A 25,609-nucleotide genomic window follows, 5' to 3' on the forward strand; every position below is an offset into this window, starting at 1 on the left:
AGCTTGGGAAGCCCGCAGGCTTTACCCCTGCACCACCTGACGCCCCGCACCCGGATCTCTTCCAACACCTTGCCTCGGCATCAGCGATGCTGACAATAGCCTGCGGCTGGGAAGGGGGCTGGCAGGGTCTGCAGGCAGATACTACAGGCGACGGCCACCTGTGTGTGGCTTTCCCCCCTGCCCAAACCCCGTCCCCGGCAGCCTCCCCTCCATGCACGGCTGCCCCTCTCCCCCAGGAAAGCAAGAGTCAGAGAATGAAAGGCAGCTCAGCACCCGGCAGGACCATCGGGCTGCTCTCCAAAGCCGGCAGCACCCCCTGCCCACCCAGCCCAGCAGGCTCAAACCTCCGCGATGCAGCCTACGGCGTCAAACCGGGAGCCCACGAAACCCGCAGCACGCAGAGCGGGGAAATCCCACGCAGCAGCAGCCGCTCGGCTCACCGGGAGGACAGCCCAGGTTGAGGACAGACCTTTGTCTCTGCCTGCCTGTCTCGCACGCTGGCTGCTGGAGGAGGAAAAGGGGGGCGGTGGGGGACAGCGAGCAAAGATAACACCCCTAGGAGGGATGTCACACTCACGTTAATCACTTGGAATTCCAGCCAGCGCAGACCCGGGCGCTGCAAATATGGGCAGCAAATGGAGATGCTCAAAGCTCTGAAATAATTGGATCCTTTCACAAGAGCCGAGCCCAGAATCCAGCACAGGAATTCAGTCCCCGCTGGAAGTCGGGAGATCAAATACGCGGAGAGGCAGGCGCAGCACACGCAATCCTCAGCCACCGCCGCGGGATCCGCAGCCCCCCGCGCCGCTCTCCTCTCAGGTGTCTGCCCAGCAGGAGTGATGGCACGGGGAGGACCGCGACGGCGAGCCCCGCGTGGAGCCCAGCTGGGGACCGTCCCCTCCCCATCCAACTTACTCCACTTGTGGCAAGGTGCAGAAGCGCTGCCAACGAGACAGGAGGTTTATCGGAGGAAAGCGGCGGCCTCGAAGCCTTGCTCGGCCAGAGGGGCAGCCCATGGGAAGGAGACCCCCGGAGCCGCCCGCCAGCCCCCGCGGGGCGATGCGCAGCCCAGCAAGCTTGGCAGCCCACGTCACGTCCCCGGCGAGACGCGCTCACGGCACATGCAGGCTCCTGCTCAGCGCCTCAACGGCGATGAAAAGGCACAGAGGCTTCTGCCAGAAAACAAAGAGGCAGCGGCAGCAGAGCTGGGGGTGGGGAAAACTCTCCGCTGCCCAAGAGGATCCCTGCGGAGGCAGCAGGATGCTGACGGGCTGCACCGCAGCTACTCACCCCCGCGAGCCCACCGTGGCACCCGCTCGCCCGGCGGAGGGAGGACGGAGGGTGGGCCAGCCCCGGTCCCCTCCCCGAGGACGTGTGGGGTGGGAAGTGCTGCAGGACGCAAGCCAGGCCCAGGACAACAGCTGGCCACAAGGGGAAAATTCCTCCGGGCTGGCTTCGCTTCGTCAAACGCCGTGTCTTTCCACCTCGGGGTAACCACCGCTGTGTGCCACCGCTCCCGAGGGGAAAGTGCAGCCAGCACCACGCGTGCAAGTTTTATGGCAAGGAGAATTTGTGGAGTTCAGCACCGTGCACACTCCGGAGTTGACCTTGCGGTGGTGGTTACCCCGGGGTGACAAAAGAAGTGCCACCCCACACAGGGACACAAGGGCAGGCGCCCTCCCTGTCCCCTCGCTGGTCCCGTGGGTGGCAGCCCAGGGAGCGGGGACTGCGGCCGTTGTGTGACCGCACAGACTGGTGGCTCTGTCCCAGACCCCGGTGCCAACTGGAACCGATGGGAAATTTCCCACTGTTTGTGCTTACAAAGCTCGCAGGATGGCTGCAGGAAGCCACATGGGTCCTGGCAAAGGGCAGGGACCACGTCTGCTGAAGCACAATGGCCATGACCAGGGCACCTACGTGCTGCCACGTGTTCAGCAGGACACTTGTCCAAGGGAGGCATCCGCCAGCTCCAAGCAGGACTAGGTCGTCACCACGCTAAGTGAAGCACAAACATGAGGATTAACAGTCCTCTCGGCCTGACTATCTGATGTGCCAAGAGGAGGAAAAACACCCTGGGGTTGGTTATTCTTGCATCAGAAGCCCTGGGGAACTCTATCCTGACCTGCTTAACTTGACCCTAAAGGAAAGGCAAATCACTTACTGTTAACTCCCATCCTGTCCGCTCCCTTTCGCAGGGCAGCATGACCTGAGCGGGCTCCTCGGTGCTGCGTAAGCCCCTGGCAGAGTGCTCTGGGGCTGGGGGCTGAGGCTTTGCAAGCTGGGGGATGTCAGCACGGCAATCAGTGGGTGATGGAAACCTCTTTGCTCACACCTCAGCTGCCCCCTCTTTTCTCCCTCAGTCAACACCCACCCCCGGCCACCTCCGCACACAACCACAGCCGTCCACCTTCCTCCTCACCGTGCCCTGACTCCCTGCAACCACCCACACTGCCTGATCCCGCATCCTCACCTTCCCCACATCCTCTGCCCGGCAGCCTGGCTCTGCATCCCCTGCTGCATGCTGATTTTCACTCTCACCCCACATCCCTGTCCTCCGCAGCCATCAGACCCTGTTTAGGTGCATCCCCCAGCGTGTCCCCCGTATCCTCAGCTCCTTACATGAGCCGTGTTCCCTCCTGATCTCTGCAGCTCGCACCATAGCCCACACCAATCTCCCCACGTCCCCTACTGCCGCCCTCCTACAGCCCCACCAGCCTGAGCCTCCTCACACACACCCCACCAGACCCAGTGACGAGTCCCCAGTTGGCAGAGCCCCAGCAGTGTCACCTTCCCCTACCTGCCCTGCTGCTCACCACGTCGCAGAAAGTCACGGAGATGCTGCATTACCCGGAGCAACTCTGGGCGCAGGTGTCAAAGCTACAGATTGGAAGATGGAGCAGGTGAAGCGCCTGCGGTGAGGAGGGCAGAAAGGATTGTGCACGCAGCGCTGACCCCGTGGGAAGCGTCCTTGCTCGCCGCAACCCCTCTTGCGATACACTTCCTTTTACCGTAAGAGCCCTCCAAGGGAGGTGCTTGGGCACCGGCACCCGGCTCGGCGTCACGAAGCTGCAGCCTGCAGATAAGGCGGCAGCAGCTGCAGGGACATCCAGCATGTCTTCCACTCCCCGTGCTAGACGTCTACGTGGCACAGGAGGAGTAGATACCACCTGCACCCCCACCTAACTCATCCCTTTCCAGCTGCGATTTAGGAAGTCTCAAGGCTGTGAAGGCCAGCGCAGTGACACAAGCTGGGAATAAATTCAGGGTGAGGCTTTGGAGGTGTTTGACTGTAAAGAACTGGATGTGTCCAGGAGGGCTGCTGCGAGGAAGGGGCATTTCCACCATGAATTCAACGTCCCGTGTCTTGTCAGGGAAAGGCAAAAATCTCTCCTTCCAGTGAGGACTGAAGATAAGAGAGAAACTCTCTGCTGGCATTAGGAAAAGGGTGCCACAGTTGTCATCTGAACACTCCCCACTGTTGCCCAAGCAAATACACGAGTTCACAAGCCTCTTTGAAGCACAACAAGAGGGCCTGGGATGCCTGCTTCCAGGCATACTCAAGCCAGTGGGGCAGCACCACCTCCTGCTTCACCCCATGGAACCCCCGAACCCCTTGGTCCACAGCCCCAAACCTCCAGTGCATCCTGCAGCTGCATGCAGTGGGGACGGCCTCGGGACGGAGGTGTTGGATGGAGATGGCAGCATTGAGGGCACCAAGGCCCATGTTTTGGTGGCAGAGGACCTGCCCAGGGGCTAGCACCAGCACACCGGCAGGTGCAGCCTGCAGGGACCGCACAGCACTGGGGCGCCTGCATATCAGCATCCTGCATCATCACTGGGGTGACAGCAAACAGGGCTGGGTTCAAGACACAGCCATGTCAGACAAGCCCCCTGCACAAGACACGAGTTCCCACATCTGTCCTTACAACACGAAGACCCCCCCTAAGCAGTCTGTGGCTTGCTGCGCTGCTACAGCTCAGAGATCTCAGAAAGCAGCTTAACCATCACCAGCAGGTCCAAAACACCAGCCCTGGTGGCAGCTATGTCACAGGGGACACAGACATCCCCCCATATATGATGTTCATCGGGAGACCGCGAAGGAACCGAGAGCTCTTCACGGACCACCAGCCACCAGCAAGTCCCCGGCCACGCAGTGACTTACCCACACAGCTGGGAAGAGATTTCAGGGGCCTGTTGGCTCAGATCAGTGGACCCCGCTGCTCCCGATGCGTGAGTGTTATAGCAGGGACATCCAAGTAACGCAACAGGACCCAGAGCAGGGTTGAGCAACAAGCAGACGGCACGGAGAGGCGGTCAGGGGAAGGGAGCGCGCAGCGCTTGCACTGAGTCGCAGCCCAGCAGCAATGAGCCCAAGGGAAAGGCTGAGATGAGCAACTTAAGAAGGGCGCTGGGGACAAACGCGGGCTCATGGGAATGTCCTAGACCTTGAAAACCCACATGAAAGTGTCTGGAGAGCCTAAATGCCAGGGGCATCCTCTGCCAGATGGGGAGGCACATGTAGCTGTTGCTGCAGGTCAGCTCTGCCCAGGCTATACGCAGCCCCCTTTGCTCTGTTACTCTTGCAGACAGGACAGGGAAAGCACTAAAAACCCTTTTGGCACTTGCACGCGGGACTCAGGCTTCTGGAGCATCAGACAGCAGGGTCAAAGCTAGGAGACTCAATAAATCGCAGAGCGAAGCTGTTTCTGGAGACAAGGCTGATGAAGCTGCCAGCAGCCAGCCTCGCAGAAGGACAGGATCAGGAAAAGAGCAGCCATGAGAATAAAAGGCTGGCAAAGAAACAGAAAATACTGGGAGCAAGTAATTCTTTCCAGACAGTCCTTTGGGCTCATCTCAGCCTCCATCTGCTCCCTATCTGCTTGGGATGGTCAGGCAGCTGGAGCCTTTAAAAAGACTACTTTAAAAAGACTACTGGTGACTTCCCCCTCCAGTTGTCACCGTCTCTGGGCCTGGGTCAGGCACCATGGGGAAGATAACCCTGGAGCCCCTCCAGCTGTGGAGCCGGGTGCTGGCATCCACTCCAGGCCCCGAAAGCACGAGCATCCCCCTGCAGACCACAGCTCCATGCTCCCAGAGGAAAAGAGTGGGTGGTTTATCACCCTGTGCTTTACTGCTGTGGTATCAGAGACTGGCCTTTAATGCTTGAGCAGGGAGGGAATAGCATGGTGCTCTGGGGAGAAGGGTGCTCCAGCTGGGATAGGTAGGGGTAAAGCAATGAGCTGGGCGATGCTGCAGCACCTCTGTTCCCAGCACTGCAGGTACCGCATGGCTGAAGTGAACCAAGCCAGGAGAAGGGCTGGTGTTTGCTGTGCCACGGCCAGGGGATGGACAAACAAACCTCCGAGCCCTCTGTGCACCTACAACCACGTCAGCCCAACAGACCGTGAGCTGTTACACTGCTAGGTGCCCCGAGGGCTGCAGGACCAGGCAGCGATGCAGGTAGGAAGGGACCTCACGGTCCAATCCTGCTTGGAGCAGGGCCAACCTCGAGCAAGTCACTCGGGGGCTGTCCCTGCCGAGGGCTGAGGCTCTCCGAATTTGGAGATTGCTCCCCCTTCTCTGGGCCCTGCTCCAGAGTTCAACTGCCCTTGTGGGGAAATATTTTTCCTAATATCTAATTGGAATTTCCCTTGATGCATCTTGTGCCGCTGCCTCTTATCCTGTTCCTGGGCACTTCCCAGGAGAGCCAGGCTCCGGCTTCTCTCCAAAGCCACACCAGGCAGCTGCCGACAGCGGTGACACCCCTTTCCCTCTCCCAGGCTGCACAGACCTGCTGCTCTGACTGCTCCTCTCCTGTCCTCCAGCCCCTCATCACCTCCACGGCCTCATCTTTGCTCACCCCAACATGCCTGGAGCCCAAAACCTCCCAGGCAGGAGGAAGCCCCGCAGGAGGAATGGGGCAAAAGGTTAATCTGCAGAGACTGAGCTCAAGGGGCTGAGAAGCTGGCCAGCAGGAGGGAGCTGTCACCCGTGGCAGGGAGGCACACCACCACCTCCTGCCCCAGATGGAGCCTCCTGCAAGCAGGCACAACTCAGCAGCCTGCCTGCCCTTCCCTTCCCCTCCTCACCTCCAGCAGGCGATGGACACGACACAGGGCCAGGGCTCCTGGGTGTCTCTGGAGGATGCTGGCGCCTGTTGATCTCCATCCCTCCCAGCCAAGGGTAAAACCAGGCAGGACAGGAGGTACCTGGAGCCAGCTGCAAGCCTGTAAGACCTTAGGGATGTTGAAACAAGAGGCTCCCCCAAACACAGACCAGCGGGGGGTATTTTCCCTTCAAATATTTGATCCGTGTCTCTGGTTGTCAGAGATACCGAGTACCTATTTCAGCACCTGCTGCAAAATACCTAGGTGGGAATCCCAAATGCCTGCTCCAGGAAGCTTAGCCCTAAATACACAGTGATTTGCTTTCACTGCTGGCCCTACTTCCATCGTTCCAATGGGGAACCTGCCCTCAGCCGTGACGAGCAGGACCACCAGGAGTCAAACTCAGCAGAGACCAGCTGGGCTAAATAGAAATTAAACAGCCCAGAGCTGGAGAAGGTGAGCAGCCATCCACGACCCCCCGAGGACACCCCCCAGGGTCTGCAGCAGTGCCGGAGGGGCACAGATCCCACAGGGGATTTCTGCAGCTGTGGCCCAGATCTGCACAGCATCCTCCCCAGCCCAGCTCTTCCCCCTGGCTTAGCACAGACCTACCTCTTAGCCCTCTCTGCCCCAGCAGGGACCGTTCCTTTTTCCATCCTGCCTCTCCCGTTCTCTTAGTGTGGAGGGGAAGGTTACTGGGCAGGATCCGGCCAGGACAGAGACCTGCTCAGGTTGCCCAAGGCAGCTGCACGCCCCACTGAGTCCCGGGACAAGGATTCACCCTGCTCACCAGAGGCTGGGATGCCCTGACATCGCCTTGCTCCCCTGCAGTGCTCGTCTCCGGTCCTTCTGGCAGTGCCTCCAAGGACACGGACACGTACCGGCAGTGAGACATGAGCAGGGACCCGGTGCAGTGCTCACCCAGGCCCAGCGCAGCACACGGCCGAGCTGAATCCTCCCCCGCCTCCACCGCTCTGCTTCCAGAGCCCTGAGGCTCCCCCAGCTCCTGGGGGTACCTGGCACGGGCTGCCAGACCTTTGGGCTCCCCGACAGCCCTGGGACAGCACCTGCCTTCTGCTTCCCGCTGACTCACCCCCCTCTGACTCACCCCCTCCTCCTGCCTGACTCACCCATTTTACCACAGCCGGCTGCGGGCGTCAGGGCAATGCCACAAGCTCCGTGAGGCAGCAAACAGGGCAGGGGAAGCGGTGCCAAACCCCCCTCCTCCCGCAGCGCTGGCTCGAGGCCACGTTGGGGCGGCGGGGCCAGCCAGGAGTGGGAGCGCTGCCATGCGCGAGCACGGCCGAGATAAGGAGCGAGGAGGCTGGGGGTGGGTTTCCTCCGGGCTCCGAGGCTGCCTTCCAGGAAAACCCGGTGGTTTTATCAGCCCTCTGGCAGCCTGACCCCACCTCTGGCTGCTGGAGGGACACCCGGCGGACCTGCCTTGGGCACAGCCCGATGTGTGTGCTCCCGTGCTGCACCTCTTCCCAGTTTGGCTCTGCGGGGTGGAGAGCTTCCTTGGCTGACCTCAGGCTCTGGAAGGGACCGAAGCAGCCAGAGGTGACAAAAGGCAGATCGCCCATCACTGCTCCTGCTGGGGAGCAGCTCTGCAGAGCAGAGCACATCCATCAAGGAGCGTGCGAGAGAGAGCAGGCACGCAGGGAAGACACGGATCCGTGCACACGCCTGGGCTGCGGAGCCGTGCCTCTCCCTGCTGCAGCCTCATGGATCCATCTCCCACTGAGAAAATCTGCCTTCTCAGGGCAAAGAGAACCAAGACAAGCCCCACGGCTTCTCCTGCAGGCTCCCATCAGGATGCTTTGCTCCCCAGGGTGCCCCCAGGGGCAGCAGTGTGGGAGATGCGCAGTGCTCACCGTGTGCTATCAGCACGGCCAAAGGCACAGCCAACACCGCGGTCACGGTGCCACCAAGGTCACAGCACCGGGTAAGCACCTGAACAAACCAGCAGCCACCAGCAGGACAGGCCCAGCAATTTAAACGCATGTGCTGAAAGCAGGTTCTGAAAAGAAGGGCTTCCTGATAAGCCCTGGGGAGGCTAGGAGAGCACAGAAAACCTACACGAGATTTTAAACAAGAACGTGCCCAACATGCAGGGGCACTGCTTCAATCTGAGACTGATGGCAACAGTGTCCTGATGGCGCCCCATTTGTGAGTAACAGAGGTGTAACACCACAGCACCCTTCAGCCAGGCTGGGGAGAGGATCAGAGGGGAAGCAGCCACGCTGCTCTCAGTTCTGACATCCCTCCCACGCCAAGGGATCCCTTTTAACTCTCTTGTGCCCCCCCTTATGCAGCCCACGTGGCTAAAGAGTGACAGAGCATCCCTTCAAAGTACAGTGACAGTGACCTTACTGCCTTGAAACAGTGCACATCAGGGCAGCAAGCTGGGAACTGTCAGCAGAGAGATTTATTCACCCACCTTTAAGTCAGTGGCATGGTTCTGCTGCTCAGGTGACGTCAGGGCAGCGTGAGAAGTGAGGATTTGGGGCAACGACAGAGGGAGAAGTTCAGGCTTTCTGAATGCAGATGCTAAGCAGCGAGAAGTACGTGAAGTTGATGCTTCTGCTGAAACGGTTCCTGTTAACAAGGGCAGGCACACGGATTGCTAGTCTGACAATGAGCCATCTACCAAGGTCAACAGAGGACATTTACCATCTCCAGGAGCCCCAAACCAAGCCTTTCATTTCTGGGTTCCCCTTCCCACAGTGGCTCTGTACTCCCCACATCTCCCTTCACAGTGACTGAAAAAAACAGAGCAGCCACAAGGCTGCTAACTTAGCTGGTGGCTGCAGCGACCCAGCCAGAGTAGCCAGCACGAGGACAGAGGCTGTAACAGAGCCGGTTCCCCTCCCAGCATCTCCTCTTGCCGGGACTCAGGGAGATGAAATAGCTGGAGCTGGCACCCAGCACTCATGGAGCATTCCCTGGGACCACTTTCCATCTCCTAGACAGAGCCCAGTGAAGCATCAGCCCTTTGTTCCAAAAATCACATCCAAGGTCATCCGATCCAATGTAAGGACCAGATGTGGAATTTCTTTAAATAAAAGCTTAGATTAGGGAGCGTACCCGTGGCGAGGGATGGAGTTGAATGGCCAAGCGCCTGCTAACCCAGCCTGCAAGTTTTAAGGACAAAGCTTCCTTTTCTGGTCAGTAACACAAATCCGAGTTTGCTAAAATTGGAAAGCCCACCGTGTGGCTTGCAGCTGGCGCTCACCCTTCCTGCAAGCTGCAAACCCCTATTGTCTTGGCAGCCCCGACCAAACCTCCCTGTGCAAAGGGATGCTCTTGTTGACTCAGCACATCCTGCAGCCCTCCGTACACATCCTGGGTGGGCTGGCTCGCACCGGCCGAGGCTCAGGATGGAAACAAGCTGTGCTCTCTTCCCACCTTGCTGTGGGAAGGGAAGTGGAGGTTTCTGCCATCCATCCCTTCCCTTGCTTCTTCTGCTGGTCCCTCTGCTGCTGTGCCCCACAGGGCACCCAGCGCAGATGACGCTAAGCAGGGAGGCCAGGATAGGAAAGCAACCAGGCTTAGGCTTTCCTGCTGAACTACACGTGCAAAAATCCACTTTTAGCCTGGGCAGGCATATAAAAGCCTTCTGACAAAGCAAAACATGCCTGCAGGCTCCCTTCTGCATTTTGGAGAGGGCCTCCCTCGCAGGCATTGCCTTGCACCCTCTGCTCACCCTGCAGCACTCACCGGCGCAGAGCAGGAGGGAGCAGCCCCAGCACTGGCTGCACGGGTGATGCCACAAATCCAGCTGCTATGTGCGGGGCAGCTGCAAGTGCCCCCTTGCCCCACACTTTTGGATAGCACTTACAAGATACGTGTGTGCCCCAGCGTGGTCTGTTCAGCCCAGACAGCCTCACCACTTCCCCATGGATCGAAAGCTGGTCTCCTTCCAGCAGACAAGGGCTCCGTCTTCCTCCTTTGTTCCAATTAACTTTACACCAGGATCCTTCCCAGCAGGACTGTCCCCCTGCATTTAACCCCAGCTCCTTCAGACAGAAGCTCCTGCTATTTTTGCCCTGATCATTTCAGCTGTGTGTTCCCACCCTGATCGGGGTACCCAGACACCCCGATGTGCTGCTGGGTCCTTCCCTCTCAGCCTCCCCAGTCAGCAAAACAATTCCCCACTGCAGAAAGGATGCTTGACACGTTCACTAACAGCCTCAAAAGCAGGGGTGGGAATAGCACAGCTTAAACACTTTCACATCAAGGAGTGAGATACAGGGGAAAAAACAAAACAGAGCCACCCCAAAACGTCAGGACAGAAGGTTTGAACTGAGCAGACAATCCCGGCCCCCCGGCTCCCAGCCTTGTGTTCAGTGCTCATTTGTCTCGGGATACAATTGAGTTTTCACTCTGGTCTTAAAGCTCCCCAAGAACTCGCTGTCACCGTTTTCCACAACCTCCTCTCTCTCTGCCCCACTTCCAACAGGGACCTCAACTGCTGCTGGCTCCCAGCAAAGGGGTCTCCATGACCTTTGTAATTCAACACACTGGGAAAGGCTCAATCCCTTCCCTCTATTCCTATCCCAACTTTAAAAGCCCTCTTTGTTCCTGCTACAAACCCTGCCCCACGACCGTGGCTTAACCCTTGGGGCACTGCCTCACATACAAAGTGCTTCACAGAGGCACGGCAGGTTCCAACAGCCACGGGACCTACGGAAGAGCTGTGCTGACAATCTGCTGGAGGCTTGCAGGATGCGGAACAAGACCCCTTCGACCATCCTCACCCGCATCCTCAATATCATACACCGCCAAGCAGTGCCTGTGGGGACTCTGCCCCCACGCTGCTGCAGCGACACTGGGGTGGGAAGGGTTTGCAGCTCTGTACAGTGCCTGTCCCCAGTTTAGTAGGTTAATTACAATCCGTGCCACAAGCAGGCGGATTTGGGGCCGCAAAACAGGAACAGGGGTGAGGAAGGAAGCAGCAGGACCGTGTGCTCCTCTCATCACTCCTGCAAGGACCCCTCTGCTTCTGCCCCAAGCTGCAAAGCACGGACAGCGAGGGATGCCACGGAGCTCCCGCTGCAGCCTGCACGTAGGAGAGAGCACTCCTGACTCCTCCTGAGCAGGTAAGCTCTGACCCGTGCCCCAGCAGCAACCCGTGAGTCAGATACTGGTGGAAGCAGGGCCACGGGACCACCCGTGATCTTAACACCTTGCACATGGGTGAGCAGAGGAGATGGGAGATGCAGCCAGCAATCCCCAGCCTGGCAGGATCCCCGGCATGGCAGCAGGCAGCATGGGGCAAGGCTGCTCTGCAGCACCCAGAGATGCCAGCTCTGCGGCTGGGTCGGAGCAGAGCTGCTTTGCGGCACCCCAAAACGCCACCCTCACAGCAGGCAGGGCAAGCTCGCGCCACAGCACCCCAAAAACACCTCCTCTACAGACAGGGTGGGGCAGGGCCACCTTGCAGCACCCCAAAATGCCATTTCCTACCGGCTGCTGCAACTTCCCCTCCACCCCTTACCAGTCTGGTTCTGTCCCTCCCTGCCTCACAGGGAAACCGAGGCACGGCGTGCGGTCCCTGCCCCGGGGAAAAGGAGCAGATGGGCAGCACCCAGCACTGGGGAGCAGGGTGAGGATGGTGTGGCCCACATTAGGCTGTCATCCCATCGCTGGCCAGCCCCTGGTGAGGGGTGTCTTTGCTGTAGGGGCAGTGCAGTGCATCCCTGCAGGACGGGGTGGGAGGTGCAGGGTGTCAAGCAGGAGGGCATAGGCACGGCAGCGTCTTTGTGGCACGGAAAGCTCCTGGTCTCTGCACCACTCAGCCTGGCCCAAAGCGGCCCTGCTGCTCCTGCAGGAGGGGCAAGAAATCGCAGCGGTGCCCGTCAGTAAATGGGGGGAAAACAGCAGCTTTCTGCCAAACAAACCTCAAGAAAAAAGTCGTTCACTTAGCATTAGGGGATCCTGCCCTCTGACAACCCCAGCATACAGCAGGTACACATAACTCAGCCAAGAAAGGGTGATATCACATAGAAACCAAAAAAATTAGACACTCAGAGACTGCATTATAAAACAGAAGAGTGCCCTGGCTCCCAAAAGGCTGGTAGGGGGCTGGATCACCATCCATCTACTCTGTAAAGACACAGACTAACGACAAAGATTCGATCATTTAGACTCCAGTTCAGACATTTCACTAATGTTATTCAAGTTATTCTTTCTCTGCTGCATTTATCATGACCACAGTGAAGTTAAGAGCCCAGCATTGCTGTCCGGTTCACCAGAGCTGCCAAATGGGAACGCAAAGCTCACACTGCAGGAAGATACACAGCTATCGGGAACTTCTCATCTACAGATCTCCCAGCATCTTTGCCCAGGTTCCTGTCCCCCGGTCCTGCTCCACCCTCCCGGGGACCCTACAGAGCAAACCCCTTCACCCTCCTAGGGACATGCATTCAGGTGGTATTTGCTTTTGTTGCCACACAAAGCATAGTGTTACTGCCAATATCCTTGCCCCAGCTCTGCTTCCCAGGGCACAACATATTAGATTAAATTCATTATCCCCTATCGCTTTATAGCGCAATCTTTTCATTTCTCTCTTAACACACATCTGAGACATATCAAGTTTCAGACAAGCTCACTCTGAAGGAAATTCCCTGCTCTTTCCTTACAAGGATTTATAAAAGCAATACCTTTTCATTTGGTACTCCTCTTGGAGGTTCACTTACAGAACAGAATGTGACTTTTCTCCCTGTACCACCACCTTGGTCACGCCTTTCCCAGGCTGTGGAGGGCAGCATTCTCAGCACTGCTCACGCTGATGCAGCTCCACCAGCGACATTTGGGGTTAGGCTGTGAGGACGCTTTCAGGGGTGAGATGCCTTTTCCTTCCCGAGAAACGAACACAGGCATTTCCTCGTAAACTGCTCCTCCTTGCTTCCAGCCTCTGCTACACGACAGGCCTCTGATAGCAGCTTCCTACAGGAAGCATCGCTGCGTTTTGTTCGGTTACTCTATCAGTAAGATAGTGCAGGGAAACAGAATGAGAGAGAGCTGTTATCGGTAATAAATCACTCTTACTGAGCTGCCAGGAAGAGAGCTGCAGAGGAGAAAGGGAGAGGCTATTTCCAATCTGCAGCCTGCTTCCTCCACACATCCAAGCCACGAAGCAGCCCTTCGGCTGCAGGAAACAGGCACAGCAGCCAGAGGAGCACTTTCAGGCTGGCAGCTTGGTGCCAGGACTTCTGGCTCTCTCCACCGAGTTTTATCACCCGGCCAGGACAAATTGCTGCAAATACCTTTAGAACCCAGACCAGCAGCCACAGGGAGAGGCAGGCCGACGGGCCCGAGACAAAAAGTCTGAGAACGTTCCAGTTCCTCAAAGCCTGGTAATATTTTTGGCTCTTGCAGGCTCCTAGAAGATGAATTGAAAGCTCAGACCTGCCACTTGATGCCACAAGTGCTTTCCTTTGCTGGCAGCTGCGGCAGAGAGGACCTGAGGAATTACCCTTTGCACACCGCTGGCCCAGTCTAATCCCATCAGCAAGGGAAGCACGGTACAGAAGGGACACAAGTGCCTGCTAACTGTTTTTGCTATGCCCTCACCGCACAGCCACAGCATTGCTGGCTGGCAGCAAGAAAACCCCAGCGCAGTGGGTCCAGACGTGCTTCCCCCAGCTTTCAGTTGAACAAAAAGTTGGCTCTTGCAGAATCTCCTTTTTGCATCTTCCAGACAGGGCAACCTGTACAGCACCGCTGGGCTTGCCTATCTTTCACAATTTAGGGAATGCAGGTAGCAGTGCCCACCGAGGCAAAGTTTTCTTCCGGACACAATGATTCCTCATGTCCCTACTGAAATCCCCAGCGTTTTTTCAGCAGCAGCACCACGATTGTTGCTCCTGATGTCCAAAAGGTCACCGTCCATTTTATCAGAGTGATGCTCCTCAACAAAGTGTCCCCATCTGGCTCCATGCAGGCGTGCGTGTCCCAAAGCCGCCGAGGCGATGGCAGCAGAGCGCAGCACGTAACCCACACAGTACTTTCCGAACCTCAGCGCCGCAGCTCAGCCAGGAGGAAATCTCTCTTGGCCGCCTCTCCCTAAATGCTTATTCCAGCACTGAGCACCTAACTCCTCCCCGAATCAGGAGCCGATGTGACCCCGCTGCCTTGGGGCTTTTCTGATCCTTCGTGCTGCGCTTAAAAATGCGCAGGGCGAGGAGGCGAGGCAGAAAAACAGGGAGCAGCACTTCAAAGATGACACGGTTATAACTCATTGGGTCACAGCGCCCAGGAGCTCGAGTCTTAGACAAGGATCTCGGCATGCAAGGTGCTGTATAAATGGAAAAAAACACTCTCTGCCCTAGAAACTGGCAATCCACGCCCCAACACACACACACCCCGCACAGCTTTATCCACTCAGCCCTGCCACCGCTCCACGATATTTCACAGCACTTCCTGGGGCCTCAGTCTGGAGGAAAGATCAGAAGAAACGGGCTGTGCAAATGAGGTCAGAGGGAACTACTGCTTGGCTCAATGGATTTTGATCACTCTGCCACCGTCCACGCCTGTAACATATTGCAATGCCAACTCTTACGCCAAGTGCTGAAGGTCGCGTGCGTTAAGAGCGGTGCTCGGGCTGATGATTTGAAATTGCCCTCAACATCAGGTATCGGCGCCTCAGCTCCCCCCATGGGAAGGAAGCTCCAGCTGCCAGTGCAGAAAATGTAGGGCTGTTTGGGCATCCTTTCCCCTCCAGCTCTGCCTGAACATCCTGGTCCCAGATGAATCCTGACCGCAGGCACCACGGCAGCATGCATGTCCCGTAACAACCCCACGTCTGACCAGCATCAGTTCAGAGCATCCTCTGAAGGCAGGGCAGGCTCCTTCCTCCCTCGTGCTGGGCTGGGGGCAGAGCACTGTAATTCACAGCGAGCACTGACCTTTGGAAGGTGTAACGAGAGAGGTTTACAGCTCACGCAGTGATCCGTGTCAAGATGGGCAAGCTGTGCTTGCGACCAGCCAGTCCCGTTCCCCTGGCTCACACCCAAGGCTTTAGGTACTTGACAGACGACAGGTCAGGTCTCAGTCACACTCGCATTATGGCCAGGCTGGAGCCTGGCTTCCTGACCCCTACTCTCCATGCAGCAAGTGGCAATGATGTTCCCTGCTTCCTTCAGTACCAGGAGCTGGCCCTCTGCCAGCCTCTGGCAAGGGGTCTGCCCGAAAGCAGCTTCAGAATTGCTCAACGCCTCCCTTACCTGTGCAGAGGATGGTCTCAGACCATATCACAGGGCTCATCAGTGTCTGCTCGCTCCCCATCAGCGTACAGCTACCCCGGAGCAAGGCAAACCGGCTGCGCGAGATGGACGGCGCGGTACGGGGCCCGGCACCTCTGGAAGATGCAGGCACGGCAGGACCCACTTACATCGATTAACCGAGGATGAGCAAGGGCAGCAGGACGCCACGCTGCCCTCCGTGATTCAGTGAGAGGGCTTAGGAGACCGGTTTCCCTCCGGCTGGGCCTGCTCTGCAACTCAAGGCTTCAACCCCAGCAAACAGGAGCTGCCTGAGCCGGACAAAGTGCCGCGGCCGCTCGCCCCGAGGCTGCTCCCCGGGGAGGATGGCTGTGGGTGCTGGGGGGGCACCGAGCCCACAAAAGGAGGGGTCCAGGGCTGCCTCCAGGGCTGCAGCAGGATGCATGGCCGGCCCGGTGGCTGTTCGAGCACCGCGGCACAGGCTGCCGAAAGCTCGAGTTGCCATGGCAATCCCCCCAGCACGCCCCGCTGCCTCCCTCCTTTGTCTCTGCTCCCCCAAGCCTTGCTGTCCCCTCCCTGCCATCCCACATGCCAAACCTCCTTGACGTGCTCCCAAAAAACCCCAAGGAAAAAGAAGGGGCAGAGGGGGCAGGTGGACCCCACAAGCCCCCATCCCGGCCCACCGGGTGGGCACGGTGCCCGCGCCGGACCCAGGCGCATCGCCCCATCTGGGTGACAGCGTCCCAGCGGTGACACGCAGCCCCTGCCCACCTCCCGCTGTCACCAGCAGCACAACGTGCGGCTTTCTGCACGTCAGAAAGCCCCCTGCAGCTCCTTCTACCTTGCGGCAGCACCAGGTTTGATGGAAACAGAGGTCCCACGCTTCTGTCGCCGCAGCCCAGTGGAGGTCTCTAGGGCGGCAAGTCTCCGCTCTCTGGTCCCAGCCCATTTCCACTTTAGGCAGTTCTGTTCTGCTGCACTTAACCTCGCTGTGGCTTGAACAGGAGACAAGATCCTGATTCGCTTCCTGTCCTAAAAACTGTTGTCTACTGTTGCTATGTGCTGTTAAACGGTTACTCAGCCCAGCCTGCGAGCACAGCTCCTCTCCCTTTCTCCTCTCCAACACAGGCACGAGATGCAAGGAAAGACAGAGGACCCTGCCGAGCCACATTCAGGTGTGATACCCGCCAGTATCTTTAGAAGAATTCATTTACTGACTTAACAAGATGGATAAAACACTTTTAAAAGCTCTGCTTCCCTCTCTGCCGCTGCTCCTCCCTCCCCTGCCCTTCCCCAGATCGCGCAGGGCCCACCACAACGGGTTACATCACTTGAGGGTTATAGCAGAAGCTAGCAAAGCCTCGGTCCTCATCCAGGATGAGTCATGGAGCTCAGGAGAACGTGCAACTTCCTTCTGATACCATCAAACGAGTCTTACACAGGCTAAAAATAAAGATGGGCCAGAACGACAGAGCCACATCTTGTCTCCACACAGAACTCGGCAGAGCTCGGTGCTAACCTCAGCTTGGCTGAAAGACGTGACAGCAATCGCCTGAGCAGGTGGAAACCAGAAAGTTCAGAGGGGCTGAGAAGCCTTGCATGTGTGCAGATAAGGGAGAGGCCCGGAGGCCTCACCCTGCGCCACGCTAGGTGGGAGGATGTCAGCAGCAGATGCTGTGCAGCCACGCAGAGAAGGTCAGAGCCCTGCTCTCATGGGCCTCGGAGCATTTCCACACCCAAAGCCTTCACGGAAAACTGCGTTTGGTGCTGGATGCATCCATCCAAGGTGACAGGAACTGACTGCTGTGAACAAGAGGGATGCTAAGTTTTTGGCAGGCAAAGGCTGGAAAGCTGATGGTTTGCAGGCACGCAATGCGTGGGCACCCACTAAGCAAGGTCCAAAGGGTGCTTGGCATGAGGCTGAAAAAAAGGAGAGTCACACCTACACCCGATATGGAAAGGATTTGGCTCAGACACTTTAGGTAAGTGAGGAATTCAAAGTTCTTCCTAATCCCCAGCACACTGTGCCCCTGCAAAACCTTTACACCCTAGTACACAGGACTCTTGCATAGCAGGACTGCACACAAATAGGAGCTCAGAGGGACATCGGCAATATTTGGAGGCCTATAATTAGCCCCAGCAGATGATCCTCTGCTCCATTCTTGGGAGCAGTGAGAACTGAACAAGGATCCAGCTGTCCCAACACTCCCAAGAACAGGATCTTTGAATGCCCGCCCTCCTTGCAGCAGAGATAGTAGGGCAAAGAGGGGATTCCTTGCATAACTCCAGTGCCAATACACGCGAGGAACCCAGGCCCCAACCCTGGAGGGGGAGCAGCATTTCCTTGAGGTTTCCAGTGGAAAGAGGACCTACCGGTACGACCAAGGGGCAATGGCAGCCCAAACGTGCTAAGAGCAGGCTGGCTGATGCTAGGCTGACCACTTTCTGCTGAACATCTAACCCCGGCTTTATTAGCTCTGAGTTTGACAGCAGGGCATCGCATCCCCTTCCTGATGGAGGCACTGCAAATCTATCCAAGGGTCTGCCAGCTGTACCAGACTACTGCCAGCTGCACTCATCTGAGCTAACAAACTTAATTCAGCCCAAATATAAACTCACTGATATCACCTGGGGTAGGTGATATCCAAGGCAGAGGGAAGAGGCTCATGCTATGGCCAGGTATTGGGAGAAGCTGTTGCATTACACATACACAGAGGTTTGCTGTCTTGGGAGGTGTCAAACTATTTGGTCAAAAGTTTAAATAAAAAAAAAAAAGTGGATCCAAGATGGTGATCCTTGTGTTAAAATGCCTCTTGTCACAAGGAAGGTGAGCCCTGAGAGAGTATTGAGAGCTTGGCGGATGGGGATCTGCAAGCAGCTCCAGCAAAATACACCTCTTCTCTCGTCGAAGCCACATAATACATCTCTTTTCCATCACCAAGGAAGACGTAGGATCCCAGCAAGGAGCAGGCGTTAGTGCCAGACACACCTCAGCTGGACAAAGGGGCAGCTCTGCTGCCACCACCCCATGTCACGGGGAGTTGGAATGAAGGACGCCTTCCTTCCCTCCTTTTAACCTCCCAGGTGAATCTACACCCCTGCCTCACTGCCTGCGGGTTCCACCTCGGCATCAGGCTGAAGGAAACGGGAAGGAAAAGATGGCCCGAGGCCCAGCCTCCACTTGTCTCTGGCCTGGCCCCAACCTTCCTTGGCAGACGCCGAGAGGAAGAGCCGCGCAGCCCGGGCAGTCACGTGCGCTGAACGGCGACTTCCCCACGAAACCTCTCCTGGCCAAACTGCACCTGAGCTCTGGGCCAAGAGAGAGCCTCGCTGCGGTTCTCCAAAACCAAAGCGCAGGTGAAGGCTCCCTTCCCAGAGGCCTTCACATCTCTGGTCAGTGGCAACACAAAGGCTACCAGTCCTCCAGAAACTCTTCACTGATACACCATGGCCGAGAGCCAGTCTCCCTCCTAGAAGTACAAAGCCTTGGGAAAATGCAGGCAGAGCTCAGCTGGTTCTGACAGAAAGCAGGATCGTGCCTGTAGTGAGCTCTGGGTGAAGCCTTAGCCCTCTTTTTTCAGCTGAAGGACAGCAAGCAGCAGAGCAGCAGCTGGGAAATCCTCCTGCTCCATGCTGCTGGTGGACAGGAGCACAAGCTCAGCGAGCACCACAGACAGCAAGTTCCCAAGGGTTTAAAATACACTGCCCTTGAGCTTCCGACTGGTGACTGTGCAGTGTTCAGCAGTGTTAGCAGTGCAGGTGACACCCACCCAGTGTTAGCAGTGTTAGCAGTGCAGGTGACACCCTCGGCCACCCTGACAGCCCGGGGGTGTGAGCAGCTCCGTGACACCCGCTGTACTGAGCTGTCCCCGGGGTACTGAGGGGAGGCAGGAGGAAACCACAGCGTTCCTCAAACTGTCCTGGAGAAGGAAGAGAAGCCGGTAACGATTGAATGAGTGCTAACCTGGGCACAGGGCTGAAGCAGACAGGAAAGGCAGCTCTCAGCACCCGCAGCGTGGTCTTGGGGCTCCTGGTTCTGGCTCCATTGGGTCACCTGGAAAGACAAGTGATACACATTAAAGGTACACGTTAAATTCATCTGAGAAATAACCTGCCCACACCCCCAAGACGACCTCCCCAGTGCTGGCTGGCCAGCGATGGCTCACATCCCAAGCCAAGCAGTTTTATGGCCTGCGCATAGCTCCGAGGGACCCTGAGCACCACCAGCATCGTGAAGACCCCACCATATCTCCCACCCGGGCTAAAGCCACCCCTCCGGCTACAACCTTCCCCCATGGTCCCAGTTATCACCCCATGTACAACACTGCTCCAGGCAGATGTGCTGTTGGTTCCCTCAGGGAGCCAGAGATGGATCCAAGAGACAGCCGCTGAGGTCGCTGCTGCCGTTTCCCTTCCCCAAACTCAGGGGGAAGCCTTGGCTTTGCCCCACCACACGGGCGCTGCCTGTACATCCACGGGCACACCGGGATAGGGTTTAGGGACAAGCTCAGCCTCTGCACTGCTCTCCCCAGGCTGCCCACCAAACCTCACGGCACAGCCAAGGCAGGAAGGGCCAAACACCGCTGCGGGGGGACTCAGCGCTCTCAGCAACCCAAAGAGACCCAGCCAAACCCGACGCTGCAGCGTTTCCCAGGCTACAGCAAAGGGGGGGAAGCGACAACTGCTTTATAGAAAACTCCACGAGGCCAGCCAAAACTGTCACAAAGGCGTTGTTTAAGACTCTTCCCTGGGCTCCCAGCGTTGCAATTACAGGCTACCGGAGATAGCACTGTGCAGAAGCGATGTCCTTGAAAACCAGGGCAGCACCAGCCTCCCCCAAACCAGGCCTCACACTCCCCTGGTCACTCGGATGATCAGCAAAAGCTGGCTGGGGGCAGTCCCTGCTCCCCTGCAGCCATGCTCTGCTCTGCAGCGGTACGGGCTCAGCCTTTGCACCGTGACACACAGAGGCACCCACACACCAGCTTCCTGCTGCACTGGTCCATAAAACGACCGTGAAGGCACCCAGAAAGCTGCTGCTTGATGTTACCTGCACCTACCCAGCTGGGAGGTCAACCCGTGCCAGTGTCCCAGGAGAGATGCCACTGGGATGCTGTGCTGCTGGTCACCAAGTCACCAGGGATACGGTTTCGGAGAGCTTACAAGCAGAACAAGCCCTTGTAAGAGCTACTTGTGCGTGTGCATATAAATATATATAAGATATATACGTTTGTATACACATTTAAAAGCCTCCACTGATTCCCTGCTGTTCCACACCGGAAGGCTGTGAGCATGAGTGTGCCAGGGACAAGAATTGCCTCAGACACGGCTGAAGAGCTGCCACCCACATGCTGCCGTGGCACAGGAAGCGCGGGCGATCCATCCGATAGGGACTGGCAAAAACCCTTCCCAGGAAGGCAGCGATCACCCCCCGTGGGCTGAGGCCAAGAGATGTGGATTATCACTTCAGCTCCTGCACAAAGGGCTTTGCGTCTCTGTTAACTTCCAACAACAATCACAGTGTTGGCATCAGCCCGGGCCCGGGACATGGGTTCATTACTAAAAGCACTTCCAGCTGAATCGCTGACTGTACTTCTTGCAGCACACAGGACTTCTCCGCAGGCTTCCATCCAAGTGCTGTTCTGCCACCGCACTGCTCGGCTGGGGGTGGTCCAGGCCACCAGGCAGGCGGCTCTGGCTGCAGACCACCGGCCTGTCCTGCAGCTCTGAGATGCAGAGCACGCGAGCTCGGCTGCTGTTATCACAGGGTTCACAATCAGCTGGGGACAGTGACAGAAACGGGGAAAATTAATCGTCTGCTAAGCACTGGAGAGGCCAAGAAAAGGAGACCACGAAGGAGAGGAGAAAAGAGAGGACAAAGATGTGTGCAAGGCAGCTTCCCAGTTAAATAACATAGTTTCTAGAGCAAACCTCAAACGCTGTGAGGTCAGGTTCTCTGGAGGTTACAGCAACCTGGCTCGCTTACCTGTGAGCACAAGAGAAATGGAAAAACAAACGAAGAGCTGCTCAGAGAAGACTGCCCCAGGAAGCAGAGCTGCCAGGTGCTGCAAACAGGAGAGCAGACCAGAAACACGCAGCTGTTACCCGGGGGCAGGGACCCACGCGACCCGCTGGAGGGAGGGGGTCCCGGCTGTGGTGTGAGATGGCAAGGGACCAGGCAAAACCTCCAGGAGAAGATTTTCGCTGCAGAATCACCCACGACATCCTCCACGAGCCATCTGCTAGCGTACAAATGACTCCCTCTGGGATTTCGCCCGCGTTGCCCTTCACACCTGTCCTGCTTCAAACCCGACTCATTAATTCCTCCAGCCAGGGAAGTCTCCGATAACTCGATCGCAGCTATGCTGACAGTCTTCTCAGAACACCAGAACACCATTTTCCTAACCCGTACAGCTTTGTATCTTCCCTTTACATCCGCTGCCACATGCATAGAGACGACACGTTTCCTCGCTCTGTACCCGGAAAGCATCCTGCCCCCCAGGCACTGTGCGTTTCCACACTGTGCGTGACGATGCCACCAGGCCTAGCACTGAAAGGGGACAAGCACGGGCAGGCACGGAGCAGTAAGGGCAGGTACCGGGCTGGGGAAGCGTCAGGAGTCTAGGAAAACCAACTTTCAGGAGCCAGATCAATGCCCAACCCCTGAAACCATCCTCAGGATCAGGAGAAAAACCTGGAAAAAAAATAAAAAAAATCAAGCCTGGGTGTCTCTGCCCTTTGCTATGCAGGGACATGCCAGGACTAGACGCTGGTGCTGGACAAAAAGGAGGAAGACAGCAGTGCAGATGTGCCTCCCCGCCCTCGGAGGCCAGCCGAACCCGGGGAGGGAGCTTCCTCCCCTCTCCTCAAGCCCAGGAGGGAGCAAGACCTGAAAACGCCGAGGGACCGGGGGGGACGCAGGGACGGGGAAAGCTCGGCACGTACCGGCAGCAGCGCACACGGCCTGGGCGCTTCGCTCAGCCGCGAGGCAGCTGCCAGGACGAACCCTAGCAGCGAAACCAAAGCGCCGCCTCGCTCCCTGTGGCCGAGCCCCCCCGGCGAGCCGTGCCTCCGCCAGCAGGCCCCCCCAAAAACCCGGCACCCGAACGGCACCGACCCCGCAGGGGCGATGGCCACCGGGCTGCATGCCGGGAGCCGTAGTCCCGCGGCGGCCCCCGCGCCTCGCTCACGCCAGCGCCGCTCTGCCTGTCAGGGCGAGACGGGGACGGCGGCGGGGCTTGGCCGGGCAACGCTTCGCCCTGAAACACTCGGGGAGGGCTTCTCCCCGATAGCCTTGTCCCCAGAAGCCTGGTCCCCAAGCCCCTGGTCCCTAAAACCCTCAGGAGAGGCTTCTCCTCAAAACCCTTGTCCCCAAACCCCTTCCCCCTAAAACCCTCAGGAAGGGCTTCTCCCTACATCTCTTGCCCCCAAGCCCCTTGTTCCTAAAAACCTCAGGAAGGGCTTCTCCCTCTTGTCCCTAACCCCTTGTCCCTGAACCCCTTGGGAAGAGCTCCTCCCTGTATCCCTTTTCCCCAAGCCTCTTGTCCCTAAAACCCTCAGGAAGGGCTTCTCCCTATACCCCTTCTTCCTAACCCCCTTGTCCCTGAACCCCTCGTCCCAAAACTCCCTGTCCCCAAACGCCTTGTCCCTAAACTCCGTGTCTCCAACCCCCCTGACCCCCAAAGCCCCTTCTTCCCAAAACCCTTGGGAGGGGCTTCCCCTTATACCCCTTGTCCCTAAACCCCTTGTCCCTAAACCCCTTGTCTCTGAACCCCTTGTCCCTGAACCCCCTGTCCCTAAAAGCCTCAGGAAGGACTTCTCCCTATACCCCTTGTCTCTAAACTCCCTGTCTCCAAACCCCTTGTCCCTGAACCTCTTCTCCCCGAAACCCCCGGGAGGGGCTTCTTCCTATACTTCTTGTCCCTGAATCCCTTCTCCCCGAACCCCTTGACCCCAAAACCCTTGGGAAGGGCTTCTCCCTATATCCCTTGTCCCCAAGCTTCTTGTCCCTAAAACCCTTGGGAAGGGCTTTTCCTTATATCCCTTATCCCTAACCCCTTTGTCCCCAAACCCCCCTGTCCCTAAACTCCCTGTCTCCAAACTCCCTGTCCCCTAAACCCCTCCTCCCTATACCCCTTGTCCCTGAACCCCTTGTCCCCAGAACTCTTGGGAAGGGCTTCTCCCTATATCCCTCGTCCCTAACCCCTTGTCCCCGAACCCCTTGTCCCTGAAACCCTCAGGAAGGGCTTCTCCCTACACCCCCCGTCCCCACACCCCCCGTCCCTCACACCCCTTTCTCCCCAAACCCCCCAGGAAGAGCTTCTCCCTATACCCCCAAACCCCTTCACCCCAAACCCCTTCAACCCCAAACCCCCCGTCCTTGCCCCCCCCGTCCCCACCCCCCCGCTCACCTCACGCCCCGCCTCCCCCCACCCCCCCCTCCGCCCCCCTCCCCCCGGGCCCGGAGCCCCCCGAACCTTCTGGAACCGGAACCGGCTGGGGGGTGCGGGGGGAGGGGGGGGAGCGTTAACCCCTTCGGTGCCGGCCCGGACCCAGCAGCGCCGCCGCCGCCGCCACCGCGGCCCCGACTCCGGGCGTTCCTTCCGGGTCCGCCGCGGGGCCACGCCCCCCCGGCCGCCTCCGCGCCGCTGATTGGTCAGGTGGCTTGGGGGAGAGGGGAGAGGAGGGTGGGGGAGGCCAATGGGAGGGCGCGGCGGTGGTGACGCGAGGGGCGCGGGGCCCGCCCCCTCCACGTGCGGGTGTGTGATGACAGCGGGGAAGGGGCGGCCCCTCGCGGGGAGGGTTCTCATTGGCTGGCGGGGGAAGGGGCGGGGCCTGGCTCGGGGCAGGGGGGGAGGGGGGAGAAGGGGGGGAAGGAGGGGGGGGGGCGCTGCTGTCGCAGTGACCCCAAAACCCCTGAGGCGGCCCCACAGGGCCCAGGCCCCACAGAAACGCACCCCACGGGCACCACCCCGTGAACACCGCATGTACTGGCCCCACAGAGCTGGCCTGCTGCCCCACAGGGCTCTGGCACCACGTACACACGCCCCACAGACACCCGCCCCACTGACACTCACCCCATGGACACTCACCCCACAGGCACCCACCACGTGGACATCTGCCCCACGGACACCCGCCCCACAGACACCCACCCCGTGGACACCTGCCCCATGGTCGTGGCATGTCCCGGCCCCACAGGCCTGGCCTCCTGCCCCCCAGAGCCCCAGCTCCATGGACACCCACCCTACAGACACCCACCCCACAGACACAGGGTGTCCCAGCCCCACAGACTTAGCCTCTTGCCCTACAGAGCCCCAACCCCACAAACACCCACCCCACAGATAACCCCCCCCCCCGCCCCCACGGACACCCATCCCGTGGACACCCACCCCATGGACACCCACCTGTCCTGACCCCACAGACCTGGCCTCCTGTCCCACAGATCCATGGCACCACCACAGACACCCACCCCATGGACATGCACCCCATGGACACGGCATGTCCCAAAACCACAGGCTTGGCCTCCTGTCCTACAGACCTCTGGCCCCACAGACACCCACCCCAAGGACGCAGTGTGTCCTGGCCCCACAGGCTTGGCCTCCTGTCCAACAGGCCTCTGGCCCCACAGACACTCACCCCATGGACACCCACCCCCATGAACACCCACCCTACAGACACCCACCCTACAGACATCTACCCCATGGACATGGTATGTCCTGGCCTCACAGCCTTGGCCTCCTGCCCTACAGACCCCCAGCCCCACAGACACCCACCCCACAGACACCCACCCCATGGACATGGCATGTCCTGGCCCTATAGGCTTAGCCTCCTGGCCCACAGACCTCCCACCCCACACACACCACCCCCCAGCCCCACCGATGTGACCTCCCCCAGGCGCAGCCCCACGGGTGTCCCCATCCCCACAGACACAGCCCCACCAAAGCGCCCCAAACCCCCTCGTGACACCAGACCTGAGTGGGACGAGCCCGCTGCTGGCCTGGGCAGCTCCATGCAGGAATCGCAGGGGTTTGAGGGAGGTGTGGAGGAAATGCAGCGTGAATCAGCCCACAGCTGTCCCTGCTGCTCAGCCAGCCGTGGTGCTGCCCTAAAACCAGCAGGTTTGGGGCCAGCACGGGGCGTTTCACGCTTGCCACGTGCAGGTGCTGGTTTCGGGGAGGAAGAGCCCGTCTGGGTTCCCCCACTCGGTCACAGCAGGGGCTGCCTACGTGGCGAAATTGTCCCCTTCTGTCCCATGGGGGACGTTTCAGAGGCTGT

General features: G+C 58.5%; 1 protein-coding gene across 19 annotated transcripts in view; it reads right to left on the minus strand.

Moving 5' to 3' along the window:
* Positions 1 to 25,327, minus strand: part of ATOSB (atos homolog B) — a 37,040-nt gene extending 11,713 nt beyond the window's left edge. Inside the window, exons 1-3 of one of the 19 annotated variants that reach the window (XM_080573747.1) lie at positions 25,306 to 25,323; positions 19,299 to 19,388; positions 8,548 to 8,705 (exon numbers count right to left, since the gene is read on the minus strand). The gene's annotated coding sequence lies outside the window, so the exon portion shown is untranslated. The other 18 variants (XM_080573765.1, XM_080573766.1, XM_080573760.1 and 15 more) reach the window with 18 other exon arrangements.
* Positions 25,328 to 25,609: the final 282 nt, after the last annotated feature.

Source organism: Anser brachyrhynchus, assembly GCF_964034855.1.
Source record: "Anser brachyrhynchus genome assembly, chromosome: Z".
Classification (NCBI taxonomy): Eukaryota; Metazoa; Chordata; class Aves; order Anseriformes; family Anatidae; genus Anser; species Anser brachyrhynchus.